At 40.3% G+C, this 10,344-nt stretch overlaps 1 pseudogene; it reads right to left on the minus strand.

The window, feature by feature from the left end:
- Positions 1-334: 334 nt before the first annotated feature.
- Positions 335-9,834, minus strand: LOC134623591 (perforin-1-like; annotated as a pseudogene).
- Between the last annotated feature and the right edge of the window lie 510 nt (positions 9,835-10,344).

Below are 10,344 nucleotides of genomic sequence, written 5' to 3' on the forward strand. Positions count from 1 at the left end.
CTCAGAGGACTGCTTGTTTTCACCTTTTTTTAAAAAAAAGTGAGCCAAAGTTAAAGTAGCATACAATATAATGATGCATGTTGTGTCCATTTATTGTTTCAACAATAATTAAAAAGGAAAAAAACAGCATTTCAGGTGTGTTTCATATAATAATTTAATATTTGTTGGAGTGTTATTAAAGTCATGTCTTTAATATACAGATATAACAGTGTTTTGTTTTTTTTCAAATAAGGAAATTATTCTAAATTTTTTAATCTTTGTTTTTTTTTTCAAATGTCCATGCTTTTACTTTTTGTTGGGGATACAAAATTAGGTAAAAGTGTTTTGTACTGACATTTTCCAGACGGTAATAGGTGATCCAGAAGGGGGAGTTAGATCGGATCACATTAGTCTGGTACCTAGGGTGGTCATAGTAGATCTTCACATATCTGTGAAATGGCAAAAGAAATGGAGAAAAAATTATTGTATAAATGTCTATGATTGGTCTTTCCTTTGAAGCTTATCTTGTTCACTACTCACCCCTCAGTCTTGCCCCAAAAATCTCCTTTCAGACCAAAGGCTTGGATCATGGTTATCGTCATTGTTCCCCTCTGAGTGTCTTCAGGACAACACTTGGAATCCAGGTCGGGACCCCTGCTGCTACAGGAAGATTGTGTGTTGTTTGATCTACTGATGGCGTTGTCTTTTAAGAACTGCTCTCTGGCAGCCTTCAGTCCTGCTTTTTGTGCTGACTGTTGCACCAGGTCATGCAGTGGTCTTAGGGAGTAGCAAACTACATCAGGCTGATCCTTGAGGGTTTTAAGCCAATTCTGGTAGCCCAGGGAGTCATTTCTGGTGAGTGAAAACTCCCCAGTCCAGCCTCTGCCTCCCATCACTTCTGAATAATGACTGTGGAGACCAGAGCTGTACAAGGCAGAGGCACTGTGGGTGTCTATAATTCATTATGATTCAGACTGGACAAGCAGGTACGTGTAGACGTGACTTGCCTGAACTGCCCTCCAAGATCAACCTGAAGAACATTAATATTTGAAAAGAAATTCATGCACTTCTGAATATTAAAAAATAAATAAAAGTGATGTGTATATTAATGTTATTACCTGGCGAATATAATGTGTGCCGTATGTGTCTATGAGGCGTCTGTACTGGGCTCTGGTTGCATAGCTGTAGGTAGCTGGCAGTCTGGCCAAATCTCTACTGAACTCAGAACTGAGAGGAGGGCTGTTGGACACACGGTAACTAAACACAAAAAAAATACATTATAATTAAACATCAAACATCAAAAAACTGTTGTGTTGCAGGAGTGTTCAAAGTCTACCTGTAATGTTTACAGGTGACTTTATGTGTGTTGAAGGTGTAGCGGTCCTCTCTGCTTTGGGCTGTAGCAAAGGTGTATGCCTTAGATTTCGTTCCTCCAATCTCCAAGTTGCTGAACTTCGTGAAATCCAGTCCAACCTAACAAAAATAAAAGCATGAGCTGCTTCCACGAAACATAAAGCATTCCAATCGCTGACAGCTGTACTTTTACATTAAGTGCTAAAAGTACATTTTAGCATGATAATCTAATCTGATACCTGCTAAATATTAACTTATTACTACTGCCTTTGCAATTATCATGCTAACTCACTTTATCTTTCTTTGCTTTGCATGATTTATTCCGGACATGTCTCACAAATCTAGCTGCACCACATGACTATTCTGGGCTTTAGACCAGATTTTATAAGAATATCACCACTAATTTGTTTGGTTATTGGAGCAGCTCATGGTCTCCTTTTCATCAGTTTGGATTAATTTAGTCTTGTTATGTTTTTACTTGAACTGTGACTGTCAGTAAGTGAATTATAGGGTCACATTGAATTAACATGATCACTCACCTGTTGTTCAACCTATTTGCAGTGGGCCTTAAAGGTACCTTTAATTGAGAGCAGCTACAAAGCTTGCTACCATAGAGAGTATAAAAGATTGACATAGCTTTTGTGATGTCACATCCTGGTTTCTGAGGACTCCTTTTGAATCAGAAACCTTAGAGTTGAGCATTTAGTTGCAAAATAGACAAATGTAATGAGGAACCGTGTGCCTGACTGTAAACCAGACATTCTGCGACTGATCTGTGATTGCAAGTTGTTGGCCAGTGAGTGTGTAGTTTCATTCCATGGATAATCCTCTATTTTAAGGTACGGTATGGCCAAGAGTTACAAAGTAGACTTACTTTCTTTTTACTATTATTATTAAATTTGACAAAAAATGAGTGACTGAGCAGATAAACTCAACAGAAAAGTATTTACAGAGGTCAAGAGAAATAGAAACCCATTTTCCCATACACTTCTACATTACCCCTTCAACAACTGCTATCACCATCTACTGTTCCTTCAGATAGAATGTAGGTTCGATGTATTGGCTTCATTTTTTTAACAAGGAAATTATGTCCATGTTTTACATTTACATTACATTACAGTGCAGGGTGTGTGCATGTTATTGCAGGTGATTCTTTCTTACTTTGAACTGTGTATTAAAGCAAACATGGGGTTGATCTTCCTCAATTAACGGAAGCACGTACATATGATGTTTGTAGGGCTCTACTGTAGTTGCCTGGTTATTTTGCTTCATTTTGTTCTTTTAAATATTGTCCTTATAATGTTCAGTCATGGGACCCTCTTTTAAACATGGAGCTAGGAATGATTGAAGGACTACATCAACAGTTTGCAGTAATAATAATATGATTTGCATGTTTCACTCAATATTAATGTTTCCTACCTTCCAGTCGATGCTGTTCTGGTTGGTGTATGCTTCGACCAGTGAGCTGTAGAGAAATTATTTTGTTTAATTCCCCAAAATATTCCAGTAGGAAATAAATGCATTTTCAATTATTAAATATTCAACACCATTCAGTTTGATAAATGAATTCATGTAGGAGGTGTGAGTGTTATGATGCCTATAAGTGAAGCATATATGAAACGTGTCAGGACCCATTGAGTTTTTAAGTCCTAGAATACCTGATGGAGGTGTGTTCACTGTCCTCGAGATGAAAACTGCAGCGGCTGAACGCACGCCAGTCCAAAGCAGAGACTGGTAGCTGAAAATATCACCAGTGTTAGCATGTTAATGGTACGTCAAAGTAATTTGTTGATGTTTATTTATTAGTTTAGTTACTTTCTGCAGTTTGTAGCCTTGATGAGGATTGAGGCAGAGTTTACAGGTGTCACTCGAATTGAGGTAGGTCTTCACATCAATCACATAAGCTCCTTTTCGCTTAAGTGTAAGAACATCAAAGCCCTCCCCTGCCAGGTTGTAGCCAGGCACAAAGGGGGCAGACATACACTGGCTCCAGATCCCAGTCTGACAGGAGAGAACAGGGGAGTGGCACAACAGAAAGAGGAGGAGAAGGCTCAGGTAGAGAGTGGTGGGAGTTCAAAAGGAGAGCATAAGATAAGATAAGATAAGATAAGATAAGATAAGATAAGATAAGATAAGATAACTCTTTATTGTCATTGCACAGTCATACATAGTACAATAGTACAATGAAATTGGAAAACTGTCCTACTTCGGCACTACATGTAACACAACACAACACGACATGATACGACACATCACAATGCAACACAAACAACACAACACAGTATAATAACTTAGTAATAAAAAAGAAGAATAAGTGTATTTGTATTACTGTTATTATTGCACATTAATTATTATTGCACCTTGTTATAAATATAAATATTATTATTATTATTACTGTTTTTACCGTTGTTAACGGTAAGTCCAGGTAGGTAGCCAGTCAGGTCAGCTATTTGCATTGATCAGGGCTATTGCCCTGTTGTAAAAGCTGTCCTTGAGTCTATTTGTTCGGGACCTCAGCAGCCTGAACCTCCTGCCAGACGGCAGCAGCTTAAACACCCCGTGTCCTGGGTGTGTACAGTCCCGTAGGATGCTGCGTGCCCTCTTGAGACAGCGAGTGCTGTACAGGTCCTTCAGGGAGGGAAGAGGATGTCCAATGATTTTTGGGGCCATATTGATGACCCTCTGGAGTGCCTTTCTGTGTGCTGTGGTGCAGCTGGAGAACCACATACCGATGCAATATGTCAGCACACTTTGAATGGAGCAGCGGTAGAAGACAGCATGGCTGGAGTCAAAGAGAGAGAGAGAAAAGGAAAGCAGTCAGTTTAATTTAAGCTGTAATGTAGTGTGTCAAAGAAAAACTGCAAAAAATATTTTATATTTTTGGGGGTTTTTTGTTTGATTTTTTTAATGCATTTGAATGATTCATCTCTCTTAAGTAGATATGACCAGAATATGCAGATTGTTTTGTCAATATAACACCATGGTATCATAATATTTAGGGTGGCTTCTAATAATTACTGTCCTTATCAATTAATATGCTACTTGTTTTTTCTTTTTTTTTCTTTTTTTGGGAATAATCACAAGTCATAAAAATACTCAGACTAATGCATTCCATGCTGAAAGGGTCCATGTCAGGGTTCTGGGTCTGAGCGTCCCAGGATCCCTGTGCAGTCATGGACCTATTATATTATATGTATTTTTGGTGTTTTGCTGCCCCCTCTTCTCCGTCCTTGTGTGTGTGTGGGTGTGTGTGGGTATCTGAACCCTTGTTTGCAGGCGCCTTCAGGCCTGGTGGGTGTGGCCCTGCTAGGGGACTGGCCACACCCGAAGCCACGCACCTGCTGCTGATGAGGCCTCGTCGGGGGAGCTACTTAAGAAAGTCTTGGAGCTCCCACCGACGCGGGATCATTTCGTGAGACTTCCCGTCAGTTCTCCAGCTGGTCTCTTTGTGTGAGCCTACCTGTGTAGTTGAGGGTGCTAACGGCTGCCTCTGTTTTTCCCCAGGAGGATTGCTGGAACAAGAGGGCAGCAGACAGAGTGCACTGGCACGAGGGAGCGGACACACGAGTACAAACACTGGGAGAAGACACGTAGGGGAAGTCGGGAGCACACGGGGATGTATTATTGTGTGTACAGTTTTCACTGTAAATAAAGAGCACTGTTTGCATCGCAGAGCACCGCGACTGGGTCCTCATTCCCCATATCCCCACGGTCTGCCAGCCACACCGTGATAGTCCATCTGTCGTTTGAGGTGCTTGTCACACTGTTCCAAAAAATAGTAATGTCAAAGTATCTTACTGCATATTTTACAGTTTTGTACTGTCTTTCTAGAATATCATTAAATTTACACAAGTAGACTGTGATTTTACATGTCAAAGGTAAAATAACATAACATCACTGTAAATATAGTAAAACACAATTTACTTGTTCTTTAAATATATTTTTTTGTACATATGCATATTTAGATTGTAAAAATACATTCAGAAATGTATCATAATTTCACAAATATTTGTCTGTCATGTGAGAGAATGATCTGTTAAATTCAAATGTAATACTATGGAAAAATATATAAAATGATCGAAAATTAATGAGAGTATTTGAATTATAATTTTGCTGAAAATTTCACGTCATCTAGGTCTGATTCAATAATTCAGAGGTAACAAGTGAAAATATAATTAATAGGAATAAAAACTAAAAAAAATATATAAAACATTGCACGGCCACGCTGTGCTAATTATATATTTTAAAAATTAAATGTAGAGGTAGGAATTGCAATTAATATAAATCTCAAAGTATTCACAACATTCCTAAACAGAAATAGGCCTCTGCACCTGGGGTGAGGGTGTGGCCATGAAAACAATGTGACATGCCATTGGATGTTGGGACTGATGTTTTTAACGAACACCTTTTATTGCTTGTAATGCACAAACACACCAACAGAGGGCAGTAATATCCCTTCAACATACATTGTAAAATTACTATTACAACACTCCCACTTAATTTTACCATGGAGTTCACTTACTAGACTGCGATTGCTTATTTCTTTCCAAAAAAAACCCCCCAACAACATTATGCACCTATATCAGTGTTACTAGAAAATAAACATTTTCCCTCTTGTTTTGAACTCACACAAAAAATGTACTGTGTCCATCTTAGACAAAACCATTATTCTTCATTACAGTTATATGCATCACATCGTAACATAAGCGTAGTATAGGCATGTTAAGCATATAACTCTTTTTAAACTGAACACAGTCCAATCTTCTCTCTGAGATACTCAAACTTTTGTCTAGGCAGTGGTTTGGTTAAGATGTCAGCCTTCATGTTCTCTGTACAGCAATACTTCAGCTGGATTTGTCCATTTTGCACACATTGACGAATGTAGTGGTAACGAATGTCTATGTGCTTTGTTCTTGCATGATCAACTGGATTTTTTGCGATTGCAATTGCTCCTTGATTGTCCTCCAGGATCACTGTTGCTGTGGTTTCCATTCCAAGCTCAGTTAGTAGTCGTCTTAACCAAACTCCTTCTTGTGCGGCTTGGCTCAAAGCAATATACTCAGCCTCTGCAGTTGAAAGTGCAACTGTTGCTTGTTTCTTGCTAAGCCAACTGACTGCACCTCCTGCAAGTAGAAAGATGTTTCCAGTTGTAGAACGTTGATCGTCCTGGTCACCTGCCCAATCAGCATCTGAATACCCAATCAAGGTCCCTGTTTCTGTTCTTTGATATTTGAGTCCCAGGTTTAGAGTTCCTTTCAAATATCTCAGGATTCTTTTCACAGCTGTAAGGTGTGTAGTGTTTGGGTTTGCATTGAATCTTGACACCACACTCACTGCTTGTGCAATATCTGGTCGTGTGGCCATGGCAGCATACAATAAACTTCCAACCATTGACTGATACATGCTTGGGTTTACAGGTTGACTGACATCATCACTCTTTCTTAATTTGACATTTGTGTCGGCTGGAGTTGCTACAGGATTGGCACTGCCCATTCCATACTTTTGTAGTATGTTTTCAATATACTGTCTCTGATGAAGCACAACATGGTTTTTGGCCTTGTCTTGGACCACTGAGATGCCCAGAATGTACGATAGCTCACCCATGTCCTTCATTTTGTAGTGTTTCTTCAGAGTGTCCTTTAAGTTCGTCATGCTCTCTGCTGATTCTGTAATCAAAATCAGATGATCAACATACACAGCCAATATTTCCAACTCCTGACCTGTTCTAACAAACACACACTGATCTGAGGTACTCTGTGTAAAACCAATACTTTTCATGAACTCTGTAAAAGCTTTGCTCCAGCAACGTGGAGACTGCTTCAGTCCATATATTGACTTGTTTAGTTTGCACACTAGATGTTCCTGTCCAGGTTTGATGTAACCCTCTGGCTGCTCCATGTAGATTTCCTCTTCCAGGTGTCCATTCAAGAATGCAGTCACAACATCCATTTGATGCACATTCAGGTTGTTTTGCACAGCAAATGATAACAATGTACGAATTGAACCAAATCGTACAACTGGAGAGAATGTTTCATCATAGTCTGCACCATAAATCTGTGAATAGCCTTTGGCAACAAGTCTGCACTTGTATCTTTCCACTTGTCCATCACTGTGATGCTTAACTTTAAAGACCCAATTTGATCCAACTGCTTTGCGATCCTTTGGTAGATCCACTAAATCCCATTTGTCATTTTCCAGCAGTGACTCATATTCCAAATCAGCTGCTTCTTTCCACTCCTTTGCATTTGGACTTGACATAGCCTCTTCCAGTGTTTTTGGTTCTGTGACACAACAGAGGTTTGCATAATGATCAACCGTAGCTACATCAGCAAACTCCTCAAATCCATATCTCTTTGGAGGTCTTCTGATCCGCTGATCTCCTTTTGCAGCATCACTGGCAACAGTCTCCTCAGTACTTGTTTGTCTTTCATCCGTGTGTAGTGTCACCTCATTCCCAAAACAGAGATCATCTTCACTTTGTTTGCATTTAAACTCTGTTTCATTGAAGACCACATCTCGTCGAATCAGTATTTTTCCTTTTTGCTCATCCCACAGTCGGTAGCTGTCAAAGAATTGTTTCAGCAGGCAAAGAAAGACACAACTCAAGCATGTACATGGGTGATCTCAGTGGAGACTCACACTGAGCCATCAGTTCCCTCTTTATTTATACACTGCTCCTTCCTAAAATATGTCGGGGCGGCGCCCTTTGTGAGTACAAAACAACTCCTTACAAGGTGATAAGCATGAAACATATGTTCAAACTGTTAAAAATAGTAACTGGTCAAGCTTATCTCAGCAAACTCAGCAAGGGGGAGGTTTCCTGTGGAATTTCCTCATGCAAGCTTTGTCCATGAAACACAGTGAAATAGGAGTTTTAAATGAAGCTAAACAACTAGGGATTTTTAACTACAATAGAGCAGAATACATATAAAAATCCTTTGACATTCCCTCCTGTTTTAGCTCATTTCAACACGTTTCACACTTTAGATTCAGAGCATGTTCTCTTGCTCCTAGCATTTTCAAACATGTCATCATTATGTGTTACTTACATTGCAATCTAGCTTTACAGGTCGTCTTTAAGATTTTTTTTTCTTACACATAAACATTTTCGTCCTCAAAGTTATCCTCACTATCACTCAGATCGTCTTTGTCATCCATTGGTACAGAAACATAAGCTGTCAATGATGTGGAAATCATTTTAGAAATCATCTTCCTAAAACATGGGAGAACACATGTAGAAAACATACAGAACAGTGTAAGAAGGAGTCCTATGAGTATTAAACCTTTATACAGCAAAGCAGTCCAGGAGCCACTTAACAACCATTTCAACCAATCTGTACCTCCATCTATATATTCTTTTGACTGCACATTCTGAAGCCGTTTTAAAACTTTTAATGCATCCGTCATGTTGCTAGAATGTATGTTGTCAGGTATGTAAGTGCAACAGGTGGTGTTAAAAAGTACACATAATCCTCCTTTTTCAGCCAGCACAATATCAAGCGCCACTTGGTGTTGCATGACCATTATTCGCAGGGCATCTATCTCCTCGTTTTGCTGGTCATTGACTTGACATGATGTATTCAGGAACAATCCAAATCGATAGTTCAATGTCTCGATCCTCAGCGCATTTTTTCCTGTGCCCACCCACGGAAAGAGTGAGTGCAGCACTTTCTGTCCTGTAGTCCAAAGCTTGAATTCCTGTGGGACGTCAGAGCCCCATATTGGGTCATGTGGTTTCAGATCTGGAGTGTCAACTGATCTTTTCCCTCTTTTGGGTGATGTGTCGTCAGCAGTTATCTTAGATGTGTGATCAGATATGAAGATTGGAGCACACATACCCGTCCAGTTCTGGGGAAGAGTGAAATAGGCCCACTGTCCACATAGCCAGACCATTCCCTGCACCCAATAGGTGCCATTGGAGATGTCATTGTTCTTCACTGGTCCTCCAGAAGCATGCGTCATTACTGCTTTGCAGTTGGTGGTGTTTCCCATATCTATAGTTCCCTTAGACTGGCGGTAGCACAAGGTATGATCCCAATTTCCAGGGTCCTCGAGGAAGACTGGAAATGACCCAGCCTTGTTCCTTTGTTTCACCTTCAGGTCGACCCAGAACCATTCATCACATGTGCCATTTCGTAGTCCTATCTGGAAAGGTTCACCATGGTTGATCACAATTCCCTGGTATTGATACCCAAGGCTGGCGTAACTTGCAGCACACTTTGCCTGAGTTATGTTCATTGCATTCGCGTACAAGGTGGCATATTGTGTTGTTGGGGGCATATAGGAACAAACATAGCAGTCTTTCCTGGGTGTGCTGTCGTGTATGTATCGATACCATGCGTTGTTCATCCAAGGGTGGATATTGTCTTGCATCATTGTATAGTGATGTGAATTATCATGCGTCCAGGCTCTTTTCTTGCGAGGTCCATCGTTCTTCTTGAGCAGTATTAGACATCCTGCGACCAGGGCTGCCAATGCCAGTGAGATCAAAAGCAGCTTCATGATGACCTGATACCTAGCTCCTCTGGTGAGTAGACCACAAGCAAGAAGTAAAGGGCGGGGTATACCCAATCGGCCCTTTCTCCACTTTATGGATCACCAGAAGGTAGGGGTCTGTTAGTCTATGCTCTCACTCACTTTCTTGCAATGGCTTTGGTGAATCCAGGATGGTCTCTCCGCGATCTTACATGCTGTGGGAGTGGTTAGAAGCACTTGGTATGGTCCTTCCCAACGGGGTGAACTCCAATTTTTCCCCTGGAGCGCCTTGATTAGGATCCAATCACCTGGTTTCAACCTGCAAGACACTGGAGAAAAGTCCTCTGGCAGTTTATTATTTAGAACGATTTCTTTGTTTTCTAGCAGTTTAGCCATCCATTCTGCTAATGTGGTTTCTCTAGAAGATTTAGTTAAAGGTTCACTCATTATAGGTAGTGGAAATGGTCTACCATGGATGATCTCAAACGGTGTGAGCTTCTGAGATCCTTGTGTTAATCTCATCCACATTTTTACCAG

The sequence above is a fragment of the Pelmatolapia mariae genome, unplaced genomic scaffold (assembly GCF_036321145.2).
Source record: "Pelmatolapia mariae isolate MD_Pm_ZW unplaced genomic scaffold, Pm_UMD_F_2 NODE_ptg000769l+_length_27818_cov_1, whole genome shotgun sequence".
NCBI lineage: Eukaryota > Metazoa > Chordata > Actinopteri > Cichliformes > Cichlidae > Pelmatolapia > Pelmatolapia mariae.